The 24497-nt window shown below is 37.8% G+C and overlaps 1 protein-coding gene across 1 annotated transcript in view; it reads right to left on the reverse strand.

The window, feature by feature from the left end:
* The window catches only part of SPATS2L (spermatogenesis associated serine rich 2 like), a 237913-nt gene extending 213503 nt beyond the window's left edge, over window positions 1-24410 (reverse strand). The window contains exon 1 of the mRNA XM_044669666.1: window positions 24043-24410. The gene's annotated coding sequence lies outside the window, so the exon portion shown is untranslated. The remainder of the gene's footprint in view (window positions 1-24042) is intronic.
* Between the last annotated feature and the right edge of the window lie 87 nt (window positions 24411-24497).

Genomic DNA, 24497 nt, shown 5'->3' on the forward strand with positions numbered 1-24497 from the left:
TCTCTCTCTCCCTCTCTCTCTCCCTCTCTCTCTCTTCTCTCTCTCCCTCTGCCTGTCTCTCTCTCTCTCTCCCTCTGCCTGTCTCTCTCTCTCTCTCCCTCCCTGTCTCTTTCTCTCTCTGTCTCTCTCCCTCTCTCTCCTTCCCTTCCTCTTCACCATCTATCTAACCTTCCTCTTAAGGCAATCCCAGGGGAAATATTAACAAACAGTACTGAGCTTGGGCCCAAATCAGTCAAGTCCTACAAGATGCTCTCTTAGGAATTTCAACCTCATAAACGATAGGCAATGTATGTTTTTAAAAAGGTCAAAATGGTTGAAAGAAAGCCAACCCTGTGGATGGGAAGTCAAATCCAGTCAAAGAAATCTGTGGGATGCAATTTGAGGAATAGAATTCAGAAGCTCAAGAGCCTTAGAAATTCCTGTGAACTAGAAAAGAAAAATACAGCCTTCATTGCCTAGAAGAAGGTTATAAAACACAATACAAGGTGTTGCTTTGTTATGAGAGATTTTCTTTACTACTAGGCCCTAATTCATGTTTTTCATTATAGGCTGAAACTGACAAAATGCCAAATCCCCATCCTCCGGCTTAAAAGAAGCTTCAGTTGTTTCTTTGTTCTAAGAAACTGTGCAGTAAGTGCTGACTGGCAAGGCCTGTAACACTGCAAAGGTATAAGAAGGTATACTTGGTCTTCATATTAATTATACCTTTCTCATATAAAATTAACTGTCACTCTAACACACTGGGGGTTAGGTTTGAGAGCTAGAAAGATGAGTGTTCAAAGTGACCGACTGTTTTGGGGCAGGCTGTCACTTTTTGTATCTGAACAATTATTTAAAGGTTCATTCCATCTTAATGTGTCTTCCCCAAGGAGCTCACACCAGAGAGTAATTGTATTCACATGTTAGCTTATTTCTAGTGTGCTATGTCATAAATAATGATCAATCAGTGATTCCTTGTTGGACTCCTACTCTCAAGCATTAATTAGTTCTCAAAAGGTTCACCAGATGACTGTGAAACAGTATCATTTTCTTGTCAGGGTCAGCATACTTTATTTTCGTTCTTTATGGACAGTTGAAAGACTACTGGATTTAGAGTTTGAGGACCTGGGTTCAAATCCTAGCTTTGCTGCTTTACCTATGTAATTCTCAATAAATCATTTCTATCCTACAGGCCTCATTCTTCTCATCTATAATGAGATAGTTGCTGACCTCTATGTTTCCTTTTCAGCTCTAAATCTAGTATCTAGTTACACAAACTTATTTAATTACTCAACTTGAATTACTCTTGAGTGTTTCAGAGAAAAATCAATCTGTCATCTGGTCCATTTGACTAAAAAGAAATGGAAGTTTGCATGAGTGTCCAACACATGGGGAGAGGTGGCTAAATTCTTCTCCCCAAGATCTAGCCAAATTTCCTTCATAGTCTTTCAAAATCTCCTACTTGCTTCAACCCACTGCTTTGTTATTGCATCCCAGATAAGAAGCTAAAACAGGAGTGATTTGCCCAAAGTCATAGAGGTGGCAAGTGAAACAGCTCCTGGGATTTGAACTCAGTTCCTCAAGCTTCCAATTCTATCACACTAACTTGCTATAGAGTTTAATTCTGTTACATATAAGAACGTAAAGAAACCATACACTAAGCCAGGCCAAAGCATTAATCCTAGTATTATATCATAGAATCATAGAATAGGAGAGTTGTAAGGGAATCCAGGGATTTTCTACTCAATACCCTAATATAATAGATGAGAAAAATAAGGCTCAGAGATAGAGAGGGACTTGCTCAAGGGCACAAAGCTATTTCATGACAGAAATAAGATCCTAGTTTTCCTGACTACTAGGCCTCAGGCTCATTCTATTATACTCTCTCTCTCACAGTGGAATTAAGTGGAATTTTGTAGAATACTCTATAATAAGAACTCCAATTTATATAATTCTTTAAGGTTTTGAAAGTGCTTTTCTCATAATAATTCATGGGGTAGCTGGTGCAGGTATAATGAACCTCATTTAACATAAAGAAGGGCAGCTAGGTGGTATAGTGAATAGAGTGTCAGGTCTAGAGTGCAAATCTGGCCTCAGACACTTCCTACCTGTATGACTCTGGGCAAGTCATTTACTCTTTTTTGCCTCAGTTTCTTCAACTGTAATATGAGCTGGAGAAGAAATGGCAAACCACTCCAGGATCTTTGTTAAAAAAAAACCCAAATGGGATCACAAAGCGTCAGACATGACTAAACAACAAACGATGAGGAAACTGAGGATCAGAGAATTTAAGTGACTTACTTGGTTCCATACTTCTAAGAGGCAGGGTCAGTATTTTAGTACAAGTGTTCTGATTCTGAGCTAGGCATTCTTTTCTACTCAAAATATTTGCTCTCCATGAAACTGACCTCCAAGCAGGAAGAGATATATTCTAAAATCACTTAGATGCCTCTACTACTGCATTACGATGAATCATTCATAATTTTATCAAAATCCTTCTTGACTTATATTTTAAGCTTACATTATATCTTGCAGGAATCAGGGCAGTGAACTCCTAAATTTATTTCCCAGAATATAAAGTAGAATGGTACTTCTTTTTATCTATTCCAGCCTTCATTCTTCATGGCATACCCTCTAGTTCTAGCATTTTGGTTTTAATGGGGAAAAAAAAAAGGATTTTGCCCATATCTATGGTCTCAGCCTTTCTCTTCCGACCCAAAGAGCCATAATCTTTTCAGGCTGTCCTCATATGACTCCTCTTCTCCATTCCTCTTGACATCTGGAAAGTCTCCAGCTCTCTGGAGGTGAGGTCACCGGGACTGTGCTCATTATTCCAGTTGTTGATGCACATGAATAAGTTGCTCCATGAGTAATGAGCAACTTAACTTTAAAACTATCTTATGTGAATTCAGTTGTTCAGGGCCTTAATATTCTCGAAAAGGTAACTTACAAAAATAATGTTTATATCCAGAGCTTAAGGTTCACATCACCCTTGATGCCTAATATCTCATTTAAGCCTTACAATAACTTGGCAAGTTAAGAACTAAGTTTCATTCACCCTATTTTGTAGATGAAATTGCAAATCAAAAAGGCCATGCATGTTGGAGTTAGGAATTAGGGTTCTTTTGATTCCAAGTCTGGAATTCCTTTGGCAATACTACTTTGCCTGTGGGAGCAGCTAGGTAGCTTGGTGGACAGACCTGGAGTCAAGACACCCTGGGTTCAAATATGACCTCAAGACACTTCCTAGCTGTATAATCCTGGGCAAGTCACTTAACCCCCACTGCCCAGCCATTACTACTCTTTTGCCTTATAACCAAAACTTATTATCAATTCAAGGACAGAAAGTCAGGTTTAAAAAAAATCATACTGTGGTATCCTGGGAGGAGAGAATAATTTACACTCAAGATAAAACTTTACTCTTTGACTTACTTAATATAGGATTAGACCCATCAATGCTATTCAGGAGCTAGATCATATAGTGGATAGAGCACTGGACTTGGAGATTGAAAGACCAGAGTTCCAATCCCGCCTCAGAAAATTATTAGCTATGTGACACTGGATGGGTCACTTAACTCTCTTTTAGCCTCAGTTTCCCCATCTTCAAAATCAAGATAAAAATAGCATCACTTTCACAACAGTACCATAACAGTACCAATGGGGTAATATGTAAAATTCTTTGTAGACATTGAGGAGCAACATTATGTTACCAGGCACAAGTTGAAAAGTAAAGCCCGCTTAGAGTAGCAATTAAAAAATATTCAAGATAGGAATTCTATATTTGGCATAGCTTAGAATAGTATAAGCACAGTGGAGTCAAGTCTGATGACTAAGACCTGGTTTCAAGTTCTGAACCTAATACTTCCATATAATTCCATAGAATCATGGCCAAAGTCACAGGAACAAAAAGCATGTTGGAGCTGAGAAGGATTCTGAAAAGTATTTTAAGAAGTCGGTCTCCTCATTTTTGAGATGAGAGAACGCAAGACTGAAAGAGCTTATTTGTCCAATTTCACATAAATAAGAAGTGACAGGGATGAGATTCAAAGCAAGAATTTCAGAATCTTTTAGAAAGGACTTCAGAGCTTACCTAGCATAGTTCACACCCCAAAAAGAAGCTCTACCTTAATATTTCTTATAGGTAGCTAAAAAGTCACTATCAGGAGGGGGAACTGCCTATCTCCTGAGGTAACACATTCATCATCAGCTCGAATTATTAACAAGTTAGTCTCTTTGCAACATCCAGCTAATTTTGTCTTCTATGGCCAAAACCACAGGTATAATTCATCTTTCACATGATGAGCCTTCAAATGTTTGAAGACAATTTATGTTGAGAGAATGGAATCAGGAAGACTCATCTTTGTGAGTTCAAATCTGGCCTTGGACACTTTCTGTGATCTTGGGCAAGTCACTTAACCCTATTTGCTTCAGTTCCTTGTCTATAAAAGTGAGTTGGAGAGGAAAATGGGAAACCACTGGAGTATCTTTGCTAAGAAAACCCGAGAATGGGATCATGAAGGGTTGGACACACCTGAAAAGACTCAACAACAACATTATATACTCTTTGATTCTTCCCTTCCTCGGGCTTCCATTCTTCTCAATAACCTTCAAGTTATCCTCATATGACAATGACTCAAGACCCTTCACCATCTTGGTGATTCTTGCTGTGGACGTTCTCCAGTTTATCAATGTCCCTTTTTGACTGTGTCATCCTGAAATGAACATCATAGGCCATCTGCGGCCAAATAAGAGCACATCATGACTCTTATTCCTTTAAATCAGTGGTTGTCAAAGCATTATTACCATGACCCTGGTTTATTTAATAAGAAAGTAATCCTAAAATAAAGATTAAATAGATCCCCAAAAATGGCCAAAGTGAGGAGGAGACTTTGCCATTTTGTCTTAAAAACAAAATACATGCTATAGGCTATTAATGTACCACAATTTCTGCTAGGTGCTCTGTAAACTTTTAGATGTTATTACAGACAAAAAAAATTATATACAACTTTCTAAATTTTAGTTACTTAGCATAAATGGTATGATAGGTATAATAGCCACAAAATAAGCAAAACTTGTGTAAAGTTGGAAGATCTTGAACCCCTGAAACTATATCACCTAACCTCCCTTTCGTTATTACCCACAATTCCTTTTGCCTTGTGTATATGTGCGTGGGTTTTGTAGTCTGTATTTAATTTGGGTTGGCTCCGCCTCTCGCTCTTCTCACTTGCATGTGGATGGTGTGGTGAGCAGGGCTGGTGGGGTGAGCCTCTTTGGGGTGAGTGGGAAAGGCTCCCCACATTCCTCTAGCTCTCTAATTTATATTAATAAATCCTTAAAATATCACACTTTGGAGGCATTGAATATTAATTTTAAAATCTACAATTGCCTATTAAATGTAACACAAATATCAAAACAAGTCAGAACTGAACTCTCAAAGTACTTAGGAAAAAAATGGCTGCTCTTGTTGAAAGATATGTGTGTATGGCTGAGTCTCTCAAGTCTCCTACAGTGCTGCCACTTTAAACACTGAATTATGGCATGACTCACCCAGGTATGGCAAAAGATGGTATTCTGTGAGTAAGAAAAAAATTTAGATAACCACTGTAAAAGTTATGCCTCTCTTAAAGAAAGCTTCATTAGCTCTACCCGGCAATGTCTCCTCCTCATTTGACCATGTTGCTTTTTTTTTTTTGTCTATTTAATCTTTATTTTAGGACTACTTTTTAAATTAAATAAACCAGTCATGGTAATAGTTAACTACACACTAAGTAGGTTATCCGTGGGAGCAACAATCCTATGAGAGAGAGTTAGGAGGAAAGAGGAGAGAGAGAAACATATTGTAAAAACATAATGCAGTATCCATTTTGTAAAACTTTGAAGTTGATTTTTTTTTCAAATCCAAGTATAAAACTTTACATTTATCCCAACTGAAATTCAAACATGAATCTTATTGAGCCTCATTTTCTTCACCTATAAAATGAGGATAAAAATACTTGCACTATCCATCCAACAGGTTGGTTGTGAATAGCACACTGTATAAACTATAAAGTGCTATATAAATGTTGATTCTTAATATCATTCATGCCTCCAATGTAAACATCTCAAAAGTACTACAAAGTAAGAACATTTTCAAAAAATACTGAATTTTCAAATTGGTGAAAATTAATTTTGTATTAAAATGTTATTATAGCCATACCTCTGATACTTTCATATTAGTCACTATTTACATAAAGTACCATACTCTTTAGATTTGACCTACATTGATTCTTTTTTTAATACATATATGGAGATAACCATGGATGCTAATAAGCTATATCTGTGAATGCTACCTCCCCACCCCCATGTGCCAAATCAGTTTTCAGAAGAAAGTTTTGGAAAAGGAGCTGAAATCTTGAAATGTTGGGGAAACCCTCTTACATACTAATAAACTAATAAACACAACAGACTCATAGGCTAGTAAATGATTTTGCAAAATAACTTTTCCCAAAATAATTTTTAAAAAATTCACTAAGAAAGAGCGGTGTCAAGTTAAAGGCCCATCTTTTTTCCATGGGGTTATGGGACTGGTAGATTGGGAAATAAAGCAGTCCAAGGATTCTTAATTTGGGGTCCAAGCCCCTTGGTTCAGTGGACACACTTCAGGGACATTCATGAACTCAGATGGGAAAAGAATTACATTTTATGTTCACTAACCTCTAACTGAAATTTTCCATAAATTAAAAAAAAGCATTATTCTGAAGAGAGGTAAATAGGTGTTACCAGATTGTCAAAGAAAATCAAGAATCCGAAAAAAATAGGTGTCACCAGATTGTCAAAGGAGACCTCTCCAAAAAAAAAAAAAAAGCAAGAACCTCAATGCAGTCAAAAGTGTATTTAAAGGCTAACAAGACACTTGACAAAGTCTTGCATCATATCCTTAGAATAAGCTGGAGATAAACAGGCAAGATTAATAGTGTCAAACTCAAATTGAAAGAAGAGCCACTAATCTATACACAAGGATTTCTGCAGGCCATATATTGACTAGTTTTAAAATGTAATATTGTCTGTTTATATTTTTATTTTTTATTAAATATATCTCAGTTAGATTTAATCTGTGGGCTAGGTTTTTGACACCTCTGGACCAGATCACAGTAGAGTTGGAAAAATTCTTAAGTGGAAAGATTCAGAGACTATTACCACACAAACCAATGTCAACCTGAAGAGAGTGCTATAGTGATATCCCAGAAGGCTCAGTTTTCACACTTGTTCTGGTTTTTATCAGTGCCTTGTATGAAGGCATGCTTAATAAACTGACAGATTTACAGATGATGTGGAGGTGTTAGAGTATAAGGCAAAAGTCCTAGATTAAAATCCAGGATCTGTCATTTAATGTGTGCTCTTGGGTAAACCACTTAATTTTTCTGGACCCCATTTTTTCATATGAGAAATTATAGGCTTGGACTAGGTGGTATCTAATGCCCTTTATTATATCCCATGATAGTTTGTAATTATTAAAATAAATTTCATATGAATGAATGTCCCAGACTTAAGCAAGATGGGGGACACCTAGCTTAACTGTTTATGCAAAAAACATAAAGTGGTTTTCAAGCTCAATATGTAGCATGGCTGCCACAAAAGCATCGGGAGCTTAGATTATAGGACTACTCCTGTTTCAGGTATCTGGAGTTTTATGTTTCATTCTGTGACTCTGGGAAATTGGCAACTTTTCTAAGCTTCAGAGTCCTTATCTGTAAAATGGGAACAATAATACCTCCTAGCCACCACCTAGACACCTATGCTATCTAATATCTGGCCATCATCTCTACTTCCTCCCTAGAAATCCTAGAACTCTGGCTTCTGATAATGAATTTTCCTCAGCCTTCTCTTGCTGAGAACCAGACTCACAACCTCACATCCTGGTTGTCATCTCCAAATTCTGCTACTATGTGGGTACCTCTTCCACCACCCTTTTCTTTAGGTGTTATCTTTCCCCACTGGAGTGTAAACTCCATATGGCCAGGGTCTTTCTTGTTTGTCTAGAGATTTGTAACTCTAGCACCTGACACATTGGGCTCAATAAATAACTGTCTTTCTGCCTATAGTAACTGTTTCACAGGGTCATTGTGAGGTTCAAATAAGAAAATGCAATTTGTATTTGTATGTGTGTGTGTTTGTGTGTGTTCGCAAGCACCAAATTTAAAACACTATAAATCTAATTTAGTAATAGTAGCAGCAACACACTAGATGGTGCACTTTAAAAAAGGCAGTGACTTCACAGAGATGGATAGCCGACATGACACAGGATCAAGAAACCATGTTGTTGTTTGCAGCACATTTGATAAAATTGGGGATGCTTAGCCTAGAGAAAAGAAAACTTATAAAGGAATACTAGCACATTGTCCTGTTAGCATACTTTAGAAATCACCATATATGCCTGAGGAGAAATAAAAACATTCCATCAAATTTATTATTCAGCCATATGGAGCAGCTTTTCCCCCAATAAACTAGTTAATTAGTGCTTACTGAGGCAGCCAAAATGCTGTATTCCTTCCTTTCCTCTTTTCCTGGCCTCTTACCCCTGTATTCATGAAAATCTCTCCTACACGGGCAGGCGGTTCCTGTGGATGCCTCAAAGACAGCTGCCAATGGTCTAGGAAATAGAAAAAGGCTCAGACAGAAAACTGTTACAAATAAGAAATATCTGAGTGTATGGCAAGAGTCCTTGAATGAGGACACATTTGGGAGGGATCTGGAGGGTAGGATTTGCAGGTCAAATTTACACATCATGATCAAAATAAAACAGTGACAATAGAAGAGGAAGCTGCTCTGAATCACCAAACAGCTTTGAAAAGTACAAATTTTCTTAATTTTTGTTATTCTGAACTTGATGAACATCATTGTGAACACTTCTTATATGCAAAAGAATAGAAGAGGATTATACAGGACATGAAACTATGAATGTCTAGTAAATGGTTGTATTTGTTAAAAGACATAATAAATTCAACCCAAATTTCAAAGTTGTCCTGATAATCATTGTCTCCCTTTGTACTACCTTCTTTTCTCTTCTATTCATTTGTTGTAAAGGTTTTATTAACAATCTTTTCTTAATTTTTCTGGCAACACTCTCATTACAACTGTCTCCCCATCATTGTACCTCCCCATCTCCTCAAGCAAAGCTCCTTGTGACATATAAAGCATAGTCAAACCAAACAAATCCTCACAATGGTCAGGCCCTAAAACAGGTTCTTCTATCTGTAATCCTTAATCTATCACTTCTTTATAATGCTTCATTATCATTCCTGATATCTGTAATCTATCTGTAATCCTTAATCTATCACTTCTTTATAATGCTTCATTATCATTCCTGAGAAGTCATAGTCATTCACTTTATTACTCATAGTTACATCTTTCAGAGACATTTTCCTTTATAGATATTTATTATATCAATTTGTTCTCGTGATTCTGCTCATTTCACTGTGCACTAGTTCATGTAATTTTTCCCAAATTTCTCTGAATTCATTCTTTTTCATCATGACATATAGTACAATAATATTCCTTTATATTAATATACTGCTACTTTTTCTATCTACTCCTCCAATCTGTTACTAGTTCTTTGCTACAATCCAAAATACTTTTATGAATATTTTTGTACACATGAGTCTTTTCTCTCTTTATTTCATCTCTACAGGGGTATATACCCTACATGATATCAGTGGGCCAATGAGTATGCACAGTTAAAATTACTTTTTGGGTACAGTTGCAAATTTCTTTCCAAAGGCTTGGACAAATTTGCAGTTCTATCAACAATGCATTAGTATGTTTGTCCTCCCATAAACCCCCTAAAATAAGTTTGGTATTATCATACACCAAATCCGTGGATTCCCTCTTCTCACTGTGACCTAAAGAACATCAGACCTTATGCACTGGCAATATCCTTAGTTGTATCCCCTTTCCTGTACCCCACCACCATCCTATTTTGAACATATCAGCCACTGCCTAAATTGGGAGTGGGAGGAGGTGTGAGGAGCTGTACCATGTAAGGATGGGATTTGTGTAAGGGGGATGGGACAAAAGGAACCAGAGAAGGAGTTGGTGACAGCTGCTGACAGTTGAGACCACAGAGAATTCTGGGAAATGCTCTGGAGGAGGAAGGAGAGGAGAGGTCTTCGCCTCGGGCAGAGGACTGAGAGGAGAGAGGAGGAGAACATCCCAGCTTGGATCCAGTCCTGAGGGCTTCCTGAGTATCTTTCTTTGGAAACTGAAACCCTGATTCCCTGGTCAAAGCCATTCATCACATCTCAACCATCAAGACTTCAATCACAGAGTCAGCTAAGGTTTTGGACTCCATTTTGGGAGCGATCTCTTAGTCTCCTTCACCTATTACCCAACCTTGCTGAGAGACCCTTTCAGTCAAAACTTACAATTATAGGAAGGACAGAAATAGAAATAGAAACAGAAGGAGAAGAGGGGAGGGGAGAAGCTTAGAAGTTGGAACCATTGGGTTTCCCACCTAAGTGACAGATCCCATAGGAATAGCAAAAAGGGCACCCTCAAATCCCTCTGCCCTTCTCCCCTTTCCCCATTCCCTGAATTGTGAATAAATAAAAGCCATTCATCAGTCAGATGGCGTTCCAGAGTGCCTGAGACTATGAGGAAGAGGGGAACCACAGCTTGGGCTGGCTGCCTCCATCTTGAAGCCAGACCACCTGCTGTGAATTTAACTTTGGGGGGGAAATTTGTGTGAACCCCGTCCTCATTCAGGATTGGACTGGGGTACCACATACCTTGTCTTATAGGGAAGCCTCGTCCCCAACTCCTGTGGGATGGCACAACCATCCAGGTCACCCAGTTTTAGGGTGACGCCCCCTTAAAGTCTCCCAGTGTATATTCAGCCCCAGGGGAGAATTGGAAGAGAGACTCACCACATAGACTCACTCTCTCACTCTCTCTCTCTCCCTCCCATCCCCCCTTTCTATCAAACATTGGTTACAGGCTCCCTTTATTATTACAACCAGAGCTGGAGGTATTAGCAGTGGCTCCAGGTAAGGGATGGGTCTTCCTGTGATGCCCCTGACCCTCATCCATGATCCCAGCTTTGGGTACCTCCTGCTAAGTCTCATTCCTCAGATTTTTCCTAAACATGAAAGGCCCCATTGCTTTTGGAATAGGAATGGCTGGTCTAGTTCTTCTGTAAAACTCTGAGTACCCAAAGGCCTAGAATAATTGCAAACATTCATTATAGCACTTTAATATAATTCTGAGTGTGCTTTTTAGTTTTTCTGCTTCCCCTCTTGATATCAGGCTGCCAGTTAACACTTCTTGATTTCATGGTTCCTGCCTCCAGCATCTTTATACCACCCTTGTCCTAATTTGATACTTGGGATCTTCCGTGGGCTGAGAAACCAGAAAACTAAGTTGGTTCACACTGTGTACCATCAGTGTCAATAAAGCTTTGAGTGAAGAAGTGCCATGCTTGGCTTCTGTGACAGCTATTTTGGGTGCTCCAGGAATTTCTAAGGATTTTAGGGTTGAAGCCCATGTTTTAGAGAGCTGAGATTGTTGGAAGGCTGACCTTGAGATAAAGAATGGTACGTATACTTTACTATCTATACTTTAGCTTACACTTTATAGCTTTACATGCTATACACTGAAACAGCAACTCTCTGAATAATATCCTAATAACCCAAGAGAAATAATTCAGTTTTTCAAAGTAACTTACAATCAAACCCTAGCTTGAGTACTAGGAAAATGTAGCTCCAGGTAGCACACAATACCTTACGGTTAGCCAAATGGATATGAAGAATCTTCCTTTCATTTGAATCAATGAGGGGTAAAAAAAAACACAATAAATTTAAATACACCCCCTCCCAATCGCCGAGTCTGCTACAAAAGTATGGAAATTATAAATTAATGCTGCCATGGCAACCCTCGCTGATTATATCAGAGAATTCACTGCAGCACATAAGTTCCCTCTGAAGAGGCTGTTAGAACAACACAGGAATTTATATCTCCTCGGCTGCCATCCTGGTAATGAGAGGGAGAGGGTTAAAAGTGCCTCCAATCTGAATTTTCCTTATGGTAGTGAATTTATTTTGCTTAATAATCTGTAATTTGGGCATTAAATGACAATGGCATTTGGATCTTACATGACTATGATGTGGCCAATTGCATACAAATAGACAGCAGGCAAGGTTGTAAGGAATCTATGTGTCTTTTAATGGTCAGACTTCCTGAGAGGGAGGGGGTTTGTGCATCAGATACATTAGCAAAGTCACAGCCGCTACCATTGTGTTTTCTGATTTCCCATTTGAATAGTACAGAATTGTACACAATCCCAGAGAAAACACCTGCCTATCATAAGTAGCATTGTGTTAGATGGAATTTTCATAACTGCTCTGGTTGATTATGTTTTAGCAATCACTATAATGTAAAAAAAAAAAAGCAGCCCACCCTGGGATCTGTATTGCTTCCAGTTAAAATCATGTCTTCTCAGTATAGAATATCTCCCCCAGAACCTTCCGGTCAACAACAAAGGACGCAACAAAAGAACTTCTAAAGCACCCACAGTTTAGGAAAGAATGGTGCTAACAAATGACTGTGAATCTGTCCCCGGTCTCAATTTGTATATGATTTGTCCTTTTTCAGAGAATTCCTCAGTGGCATTTCCCCCCCACCTTTTTTTTCCTTTTCTCTAGAAGGTGGGCAATTTATCAGCAAGGGGTGAAAATAAAAGATTTACTTTGGCAGTAGGCTAAAGTCAGAATATTCAGAGATGCTAAAACTAGCATTATTTATTGATGTGTTATACTCACATAGGCCAGTTTCTCTTTGCTTTGTTCAATGGCTCTATGATGTGAAACCCATAGCCCTGGCTGGCCATCTCACAAACGGCCACCCACAGTCAAATCTGGCCTTTGCCAAAATTGCGAAGCAGAGAAAAAAGTTTTAAGAATTCCCAGTCACCTTTATATTCCCTTTTTTTCCCCTTTGCTCTTAATCAAATCAATCAATAAACCAAAATCAAACCAATGTCACCAGAACGTCTTAAATGTCACCACATCTCTCCTCCAGTATGCAGTTTTCATGTTCTTACCATCCATTCTCTTCCCATGAAATCCACGTAGTGGACAAACTGAGATGAAGTGCAAAAGACTGAGAAGTCTCCTTGTATTAGTCGTCTGAGTGGTCTGCATCTTAATAGAGGATAAGAAGCATCTAGGTGGTCTGTTGAAGCTATGTTAATGCTGTTGTTAGAGGCAGCCAGGTAGTGGAGTGGAAAGAAGTCTTTGAGACTGGAAGATCTAAATTCAAATCCTGCCTCCAGCACTAACTACCTTTGTGACCTTGAGTTTACTACCTTGTGTCCTTGACTTAAATTGATTTCATTTCATAATTGGAAAAGTACAGACAGTGACGACTGTTCTTTCTTTTTGTGGTGATGATCAAATGAGATAACATATGTTAGGCATTTTGTAAACCTTAAAGCACTATATAAATACTAGCTGTTATTATTATTCGGACTCTTTGATCAAATGAATGAAGCATTCTAATTGTGGCATTTCAGCATCGGAGAGCTGCAGGGGAGCCTTTTGAGGCATGATAGAGAAGGCCCTGCACTCATATCACAAAGCCATCTACATGCTCTGTCTATGTACAAGGCAGGCTCTGCTATTATTCCCAAAGGGGGAATAAAAGACAACAAATACTTCAAAACCTAAGAAAATCAACTCTGTTTTCCTTGCTCTCCTTTCCCCTTTTTTCTTCTTATTATTATACAATGTGTAACCCATGTCTGCATCTATTTCAATGGATTCTAAAGTCTGACTTATTGTCCTCATGATTTTCCTCCAGTTTCCTCAAAGCAGATCCTTCTTCAACTTCTAACTAGCCCACATACTCAGTTAACTCCGTTTCTTCTAATTAATTGGCACTTTCTACTCGGGGAAGCATTCCAGAGTCATGGAAAGAGCTTGCTATTAAACTTGGGCACCTAGGATACTTGAGTTCATATCTCATTTCAGAAACCAATAGCAGTGTGACCATAATCAAATCACAGCATCTGTGAACCTTAATTTTCTTCTCTGAAAAATGGGAACAAGGACACCTGCAGTAACTACCTCACAAAACTAGAATTGGTGGAAAACACTTTAGAAACCTTAAAGCTTTATAAAATATGAATTATTATAGGCAGTTAGAGGGTCAAATGCCACCTATATAAGACACAGTATTTATTATCTAGGGCTTTCTAATCATCTATAAATTCTTAAAGTTTTTGAGAAATCTCAATTTTAAAATTACTTTTTAAACCCTTATCTTCCATCTTAGGATCAATACTGTGCATTGGTTCCAAGGCAGAAGAATGGTAAGAGCTAGGCAAAGGGGATTAAGTGACTTGCCCAGGGTCACACAGCTAGGAAGTATCCGAGGCCAGATTTTAACCCAGGACCTCCCATCTCATAGCCTGGCTCTCCATCCACTAAGACACCTAGCTGCCCCACTAACTATAATTTTTGGCCTTTTGGATGATTATTGTCTAATAACTGTGATGTTAATGATTTATGAGGAATGGATACTTGGCTGATAATCCTTTCTACCCAGCTCACTTAAAATCATAGGATTATCAATCTAGAGCCAGAAGGAACCTTGGAGGTCATCTGGTCCAGCCCCTCATTTTATAGTTGAAAAAAATGAGAGCCCCAAGAGATGACATACATCTGAATTTGGGTCTTTTGACTCCAAATTCATCTCTTTAAAGGGAAACAACTTTCTACTGCACCAAAAGTCTTTCCTTCATTTCAAGCCTGCAGAAGTTATTTTTCCAAGCCTATCTTGGCTATTCTGCACCTTCTCTGAAACACTGTTTCAAGTTTTAAGTACTGATAGACTTTTGTTCATCTGCATCAGGAGGCCCAACATAATTATTCAAATTATAAGTGGACGATGGTGTCACGAAGGCAAGTGCCCTACCCAAATGGAATACCATGAATGACAATTATACAGAATAGGTGCCTTTTTGTCCTACCCTCTCAACCTCATTCAAAGAATTTGATTTCTTTCCAATCTCTTCCACCCTCAAGATTTCGGTTCCATTCCTACAGCAGTAGCTCTCATGAGGTCTGATCTATGTCACAATGAAGCAATTGGTAACTGACAGTCCTGTTTCAATGTGATTCCCTGCTTGACAGATCTTCAGTGATAACACAAAGGTGTAGAATACAGCATGCCTTTAACCTAGAAAAGAAGTCTCTAGTTTGGGGGAAATCTGTCCACATTTGGATCACTCCATTTTTACATTTAAGCTGATCTACATGACGCTGAATTCAACAAAGTTGTACTTTGTTCCTGAACCACGAAAAGCTGGCAATGTTGACAATGTATTATTATATTGACTTTGCTACAAGTAGTTCCTTGATCCCTCAGTATTTCCCATTCAAAGAGAACTATTAGTTTTGGGCTATTGTTCATTCATGCATGCATTCATTCATTTAACAAATATTTGTTGAGTATATAGTGTGTCGAAGGCATAATATTCCCAGTGATGGTGGCTGTCTGGTGGGCAACCTCTTGGAGAATTTTGTTTATTTTTGATTCAGAGCTATGGTTTCATCAGTATAATGAACTCCTAGTGTGGAAAACTCCCTTCCCAATTCAGATCAATACATCTACTCTAACTTGAGTCATTTGTTTGAAGACTGGGAGGCTAAAGTGACTTGTCCATGGCTTTATAGCTAGTGTATGTAAGAGCCCATATTTTAGCCTTGAGGCCAAGAAGGCTGACATTTTATTCATTTACTATTTACATTGATATTTATATCTGGATTTTAGCCTTTTAGAAACTAGAGGGTTACCACAGAATGGTTAAGGAATTCCATCTAGAGACCTTTACTATCCCATGAATTTTATCAACGAACCAATTCAATGACACAGATTCTACTATTTGTGAGAATACTTTTTAAGTTTTGGCCAAACAAGTGATGGACAGCATTTGGCTGCTGAAATCTGAAGATCCATCAGTTCATATGACCCTATAGGATTCCTAAAGAGTTTCTCACTTTAATTAGGCAGAGGATAAAACTGTGACTGCATTCTTATATTTAACACACCCAGTGAGCAAAAAAATGTGGTTTTCAGCCTTCTATGTGTGGTAAAATCCCACATGAGGACTCCCACTTATCAATTTTGGATGCCACATAGACCGAATATGTATTTAGTTGGGTTTCCTTTTGGACCATACTCATGATTTCACTGAGATAGGGAACTATACCAATGCTTCATGAAGAAGCTCCCTCTACCAGTGTCACATCAGCATCTAAAACTGAGAAATTTGATGATGAAACAAAAATAATTACTTATTTAACATGAGGTAGGATGATTTCTTTTTAAGGAATCAAGGAAATTTTCTCCTTGGGACCTAGCTAAATCCTGAGAGCTAAAGGCATTAAAAAGCCCAGTCTATATGGTATCAATCTCCAGAAATTCTAGCAGGATGACTATTGTTTTCCTGACAGAGTGTTGTTGATTACTATAGTTAATGTGGAGATGAAAGGGAATGGTGTTTTATATGAATTTAATTAGGAATTAAATCCCTTAAAATCTTATTCCACATTGTTTTTATTGCATGCTATGGTCCATTACATGTTAACCTCGAGCTTGAATCACTATACTGGCCTGAATTAGACTCAGACCAGAAAAAAATGACTCACCTAGACTCACTCAGCAAATAAATATATGTCAGAGGCAGAACTTGAACCAAGGTCTACTTGATTCCAAGGCTATCTCTCTCTCCATCCAACCACCATGTTGCCTCCCACATACTTTGTTTTACACATATTTAGATCATGATGTATAAAGTTTAGAGAATTAGATTTGTGAAAAATGTGATATCTAAGAAGACTTTTAGAATTGGCTTCAATGCCATAAACTCCTTGACAGTTAGTTGGAACAATTTCCAGGGTAACCAAACCAGAGTCAGCCTCCTCTAGACAAGTTGCATGTCATGTCTTTATTGAAGGGCTGCTCAAACCTAGAAGTCTTTGCCTAAGGTTTACATAAACAGATATGGTTAGCATCTTCAGGCTGTGCTTTTCAGTATGTAAAGAACTAGTTCTTCTTGATCAATGACACATGTAAAACCCAGTAGAACTGCTCGTTGGCTATGGGATGGGGGTGGGAGGAGGGGAGGGAAAGAACATGAGTCATGTAACCATGGAAAAATATTCTAAATCAATTAATTAAATAAAATTTTTCAAATAAAAAAAAGACCAATTTCTTTATTAGAAAGGCCTCAGTGGGGTTTCTTCCCAGCTCAGTCCTTTTCCTTTTATAGCCTGTTACTTGATGTGTCACCTTTTTACTGTCTTTACTTTATGTATCTCTCTATACCCTCTCCTATTAGAATATAGTGTAAGGTTCTCTTGGGCATGGGTGGTCTACATTAATTTTTTTTCTCTATTTTCCGTATCCTTTTCTAAAACTTGGCCATCTTGTTTTCCTCTCATATCCATTTTAATCAGAACAAATCCTTTATTCCAAATACAGCATTAGTATATTGAGATTTTCACCTTAACCTCAAAAGGCCAGATGTTCCCCAGAGATTCGGAAATGTTTGTTGAATACATTGCAGAACAAAAAATGTTGAGAAATACTATAAAAGGTCTGAAAGATTATGACTAGTTGGCTGAATTTTTATATAATTGATAGTATGCACAGTGCCTAGCACATAGTGGGCACTTAATAAATGTTTACTAATTGAATGATATAATTTAATTGTCTTCATTTTTTAAAATGTTGGCATAAAGTTCAAATATTCTGCTTATGTTCAATATTAAGACTCCTAACTCTGGTCTTAATATAATGAAATTTTTATTGCTAGTGCAAAGAGGATGTCACAGCTGCACCACAGTCCATCATTATCTCTTAACTTTGGAAAATGCAAAGTTCTCAAAATTCTCATCTGGTTATCATGGAAATTGATTGAAGCCATTGAAAACAAATTGAAAAAGCGTCCTACCACTTGATGTTTTTATCATTTCTGTGTATGCCTGGCTCCGGCACCGCCAGAAAACATCCCTCTTTACACTTCATTCATTCAGTATTTCTTGAATACTTACTCTGTGCCAGACACTGTGGGGTGGTACAAAAAATTATCAGGCACAGATCATTCCCTCAAGAAGACTACAATCTAGAAGGAAAAAGAGGATGCCAATTCATGAAACATTTTGTTATTGTTATTATTATTATCATTATTATGATGGGGCAGTATTAATAATATTAATATTGGTAATATTAAGTATTATGGGAAGAAAGCATTTGGTCACCACTATCAATTAATATTAATATATGGGACAGTGTGGCAAAATGAGAGCTAGAAGTCATAAAGTAATGGAAAGAATGCTACATTTGGAGCAAGAAATTTTGGATTCAAATGCCACTCTGCAACTGATATCATGTCCTTAAGCAAGTTATTTAGCTTCTCTGGGCCTCAGTTTCCTGATCTATAAAATGAGAGGCTTGATCTATGAGGTTTTTCCAGTAATAAAACTAAATGTTAAAGCTGGATGCTCTGACATTTGTTCAAATTTATAGCTAATCCAACCCCTTCCTTTTACAAGAAGTAAAAAATTAAGACCCAGAGAGACTGAATAATCTATTGCTCATTTAGGTCCAGTATTTGAATCTAGACCTTTTTAAAACTAATTCTAGTGTTCAATACATAATAATAATATGCTATCAAGATTTTGAGAAATAGATCAATGTGAGCTAGAACAATCAGAGGAGATTTGGGAGTAGAAGTTAACACCTCAAGTAGAAGGATTGGACCAGGTAGGGAGAATAAAACATTCAAGAAAGTGGCACAGTATGAGGAAAGGATGAAAATGTGGATGTCATTTTGGGGAATAAGTGAATAAAGTGATTGATGTGGTTAAGTTAAAGGTTTAATTTGGAAAGTTAAGGTTGGAAAGGCATTTTGGGACTCAAGTGTGGTGAGCCCTTAACTGCTAGGTTGAAGAGTTTCATGTGATAGGATAGGGAATGCAGAGCCACAGAAGAGTTTTGGTTGGAGGAGTGATATAATTTAGAAATCTTAAACCAGGAAGAACATACAAAATGGATTAGAATGATGAAACACAATGGGCAAAGACTAGTCAGGAGGATTTTGATCTAGGATGGAATGAAAAGGAAACAACCAATAAGAGAAGAATGCTAGGACTAGAAAGGAAAAATAAATATATAGGATTATAAAGTAGATATGAAAATTGAGGGGGAGGGAGAAGTCTGAGAAGACTAGGGTTCTGAGTTTTGTTGACTAGGGGAATGGTAGTTTCTGACAGAAATAGAAAATAGAGAAGTCATAAAAAAAGAATAAATTTATCTTTAATAAAGATGATTTTGATTCAGATATTGAATTTGAGGTCTTAGTAAGACATCTAAATGTAAATATGCACTTAGTAGGTGGAAATATTGAATTGAAGGTTTGGATGAGAAGTGAGTGCCTAGGATGCAGATTTACACAGGCAATCTTATGTATATCTGGATGGACAATATCATAAAACTTCAAATAATAATTATAATGAAAAACAATGACCATTAAATTCATCTAGAATTATAAAAATGACAAACTGCAGAAAATTTTAATAGATGTATTACTGTGATACATTTTCATAAAGTAATTTTCTTATCTACACCACTCATGAGATGCTATTCCATAACATGACACTGATAGTATAAACTTCTTTAGAAACTAAACATTTGGTATATTTACATAACATCAGAACATTAAATTAGCCACTTTGAGGTATCAAGGAAATAACAGTTCCATAAAACCTTATTTTACAAAACAGGGGAAATGAGGAGGGTGGGAAAGGTGATTTTGATATCTTCTGCAGTATAGGATTTCATAGATTTTAACCTATGTTTCATGAAAAGAATTTTTTTACATTGTTGTTACCCTAGAAGATGAGATATCAATAGAACACTTTAGTTGTAGAATTATATGCAGAAATATGTGCACAAATTAATGAACACAACCCTCAAATGTCTGATTACACTGATGCTTCCTAAAGGCTACCATTCATGAAAGTATCAAAAACAAGCCTGAGGGTCAGCAGCTGCTTGCGTACAGGAATAATATGCATTCATTTTTCAACAAACATTTCTTAAGCAACTACTAAGTGCTATATGCTGTGCCTGGGTGCTGGGGATACAAAAAAAAAAAAAACCTCGGTTCTTACAGGGCTCGTAATCTTTTTTAAAAAATACCTTGCCCAAAGACAATTCTGAAGCAGCATGGAGCAGTGACTAAGCAAGACTTACTTGCTTTTGATCAGCCACAATAAATTTTTCATTTGGGGGGATGGTAGTAGTAGCAAAAAACTTTCTAAACACAACCTCAGTTCAATTTTTATCAGAGATGATTCCGACATTATAGCCCTGGGTCACTTTCTTCAATGTTAATAACACTGGATTGATCTCTGAGGAGAAAACAACTGCTATGCCCCAAACTTATAATAATATCTCACATCCACATGGCACTTTATAGTATAAATTCCTTCTTTGCAACAGCCCTGTGAGATGGGCAATGCATCGTACAGTTGAGGAAATTGAAGCTTTAAAAAGTAAAATCAGAAGAAAGAATTATACTGTAGAAAAGTCACCAAATTTTGAGCTAGAAAAGCTGGGTTCAAATCCAGACCTGCCAATTACCATATTATGGCTTTGGACAAGTCACCTAACTTCATTCAGTGTGTCTCAGTTTCCTCATCAGTAAAATGAGAGTTGGATTTTGGATGACCTGTAAGGACCCCTTTCAGCATTAAATCTGTTTGGGCACAAATCCAGACTTCCTCCCTTCCAAGAATTTTTCTTCTACTCTCCTATTTACCTCTTCTAAATATTAATTGACAGAGGTAGCCAAATGTTCTCTTCACATAATGCTTTTGTTTAGTTCAAATTTTTAAAAGCACAAGGCTCAACTCCACCAAAAAATATTTGGTTAAATGGAGTTGCTTTTGCATATGCTATCTCATTTCATCATGCATTTCAAATATTATGAACACCAAGGCTTTCCAAAGAGTAATGCTACTTATTATTACTTATGGATACTTAGAGAGCACACTGGGAAACCTCAAAAGGCCATCAATACTCATTCTTTGAATGACCACTTGAAAAATCAGTGATTGTACAACACTAAACTGAATAGACTTCTTATCAAGAAGCTCAGTAAAATAAAATTAGCTTGAAAGAATTATTGATGCATTTGCCCATCAAAATTAATGCTTTCAACTAAGTAGATACTTAGAAAATCATTTAACATTTTCATCAGAGGCAGGAATCAGAAGAAACAGCGTTGTCAAAAATATACACCCTTCCAGGTGGTTTATGTTTGCTTACCTGTTAAATAGAAGTAACATTTATTACATTCAAAAGATGTATCTTTCTAGCATTCTCCACCTCACCACACAGAGATAGAAAACTTGACATGTTTTCTAGTACTCTGTTTCAAAAAAAAAAAAAAAAGACTTGAACAAATGATAAGAGATTTGAGCTTATTCCAAAATTCTAATTAGGGACTGTAGGACTATTTGCCTTGTCCAAATAGAAAATTGTTACAAAAGTTGTTTTTCCCCCCAGTTAAAGATCTAGCAAAAACACAATCATATATAGATAACATTTTCAGTCATTTTGGTGGCTAGAGTAGGCATAGTAGTTTCAATATAATTGCTTTTATCCACATAACTTACTGCTATTCTCAATCAGAGACCTGGTTTCAAAGAGGGCTGATGATTTGTCCTGATTACAATGTGAAACCTTTATTTTAGGGCAGTCTTTTGAAAATCACTGACTCTACCATCTGATTTTTCTTTTCCCAAGTGAGATTCATTCTGTCTTCTGCTTCTTTTCTCAGCCATGGATTACACTCTTGATTCTAATGTGTCACGGCAAAAAATAAATCAAGAGCTGCAATAAATTGTTTCTTAAAGACTAACAGGCAAAGTGATCTTTAAATTTCCAAGAAATATTTGAATCTACTAGAAACAGGCCCCACACTCTTCTTGCAGAACAAAGTTATGCCCATCTATTATATAAAAGCAAAAAAATGCAAACAAAAACCACCAATAAGCCAAAAACCCATATTTTCTAAAATTAAGGAGGCCAATTTAAATTTTTTCTTTTGTTTTTTGCTACGAGAAGCCTATAGGAGATTGTAATGATCAGACATGATGACAGTTCTATTTTTTTTAAATATTAGGATAGTGATCTCTTAACAGCACATTGAATTTGATGCAAGGAAAGGATGCCATTTCTGAAGTTTAAGACTTTAACTAGTTGTTATATTGGAAATTCAGAAATAGGCTCAGGTACATTCTGCATTCCAAGTGCATTGAGTTGTTCAAAAACTTGGCATCTGCTAGAATTAGGATTCTTAGTTAACTAAAATCTCCTAAAGTTAAAAAAAAAGTCAGAAATTTGAACCTTTCATTTTTATTTCTCTCAAGAGGAAAGTCACCCAGCCAGGGCTCTCTTCTACACCTGAAACAAGCAAATAGTGTGTGAGAAATACTTTTCTTTTTCTCCCTACATCTAGGCTGCCTTAGTGACTGATGGTGGGTTCTTTCCTTTTTTTTTTTTTTTTATTAAAGACATTATGGAGCCCAGTTTTAGGCAGTGCAGCTTGTTAACCATTTAGTCAATTTTTAACAATAATTATTTAAATATTTAGTGGCAAATTTTACCATAAGCAAAAACAATAAAGTCTGCTGCTTAACAGAGCTTTAAGAACACAATATTGATCTCCAAATAATCACAGTCAATATTTTATGCATCAACATCCATCCAGTTGAGCTTCATTTATTGCTATCTTAGTAAGCAAACGCCATACACACATACATTTACAACATTTGACATGTTTTTTGTTTTTATTTTATTTTATTTTTTGGCTAGGTTGTTCCACAAAACACTGTAGAAAAATGCACTAAACATTTAGCTTCTATCCTTGCCCAGTAATCACAGTATATATGTGAACATATGGCAACTCAGACAAACTGTAATGCAACATTTGATGAAAATATGGTGCTGTTTCAGCATTTTCTCCCCTGCAATCACAACTGTATGGGCATAATTCAAGGGAGCAGACTCCAGGAATAGTCTTATAATTTGCTGAGTATCATTTGTTTTCAAGTAATAATATCGACCAGAGCTGTAAAATGCAATCCAACTTCCTTTCGAGTCTCACTTGGAAAGAAATAAAATACTGAATACAGCATGGTAAGAAGAATAATTTCGGTTGATGTTTACAGCTCCCAACGGCTCCACTAAATCATTGGAGCAGGAGGAAGGTGGCGGCGAGAGGATTTTACCTTTGACTTTGGAATGTAAAATCTCATTTAAAACTGGTGATTTAGCGGGAGGATATGCTAGTCCCTTGAGTAAGTAAAGGGAGGGCTGGGCTATTCAGTGTATTGGAACTGAGGAGCAAAGCAGAGCAAAGACCAGCAAAGGGTGAAGTTGCATTTTCGAGGTGGGGGTGGATGAAAGGCGGGCCGGTCCACGTTGGATCGCAGCTGGCCAACATTTTCATCCCATAAATTGAACGGGCACAAGAGTCAAAGTGCCCCTCCACCACCTCTCCTTTTGTAAGAGAAAGGGGGGGAAAATGGGATCACAATTCTCGCATAAAGTCCAGCCTACAGAGCGTTTCCCCAAACCATTAATATCCAGGCGTGATTTAACACCACACCCCAGTGTTCTGTGGGTTTCCGTGCAGCTCCAGGAAAGGGGGAAGGGGGGGAGGGCATGCCTCTACAACTAAGGTGCAAAATCCCCTTTTAAGCCCAGAAACCCATAAGCACGTCCCTCTTCTTGCCCTTCACCCTTATGTACCCCTCTTCTTTTCTCTTCTCTTCTCCCCCGTTATGCAAACCCCTGGTGGCTGCAGGGAGGAGGGCACAGCTTGAGCAAGGAGAGAGACGGAGAAGGTGGAGAAGAGGACAGTGGTGGGGGGTAGGGGCTCACAAACTGCACCCACAACACTACCTTGAACCCTGTGCTAAAGCGCCGCAGCAAGTGTTCCCCCCAGGAGCTTACCTCGCTGCAAGAGGACTGTTTCTGCTCGACCCGGGCCGTGGAAAGGGAGAGAGTGAGGGTGGAGAGAAGGCGCTGCAGCTGCTAGCCCCCAGAGCCAACTGGAGGAGGAGGAGGAGAAGGAGAAGGAGGGCTGGGCGCCGAGCTGCTTCTCCGCGGGTTTCCTCTTCGTCCCTACTTCGCCCTGCTCTGCTGGCGCTAAAAACTGAGAGCATAGCCCTGGCTCAGCCCCCTAACTGGATTCCTTCACTGACACAACTCCCGTCTCTCTTCTCCACGTATAGACACTCCCCCCTCTCACTCACTCAGGCTTTTCCTCCCTCCTTCCCTCCCTCTCAATGTCACTCATACGTACAGTCACACAAACACACTCTTTCTCCTCTCTTTCTCCTCTCTCTCTCTCTCTCTTTCTCTCTCTCTCTCTCTTTCTCTCTCTCTCTCTCTGTCTTTCTCTCTCT

Source organism: Gracilinanus agilis, chromosome 3 (assembly GCF_016433145.1).
Source record: "Gracilinanus agilis isolate LMUSP501 chromosome 3, AgileGrace, whole genome shotgun sequence".
Classification (NCBI taxonomy): Eukaryota; Metazoa; Chordata; class Mammalia; order Didelphimorphia; family Didelphidae; genus Gracilinanus; species Gracilinanus agilis.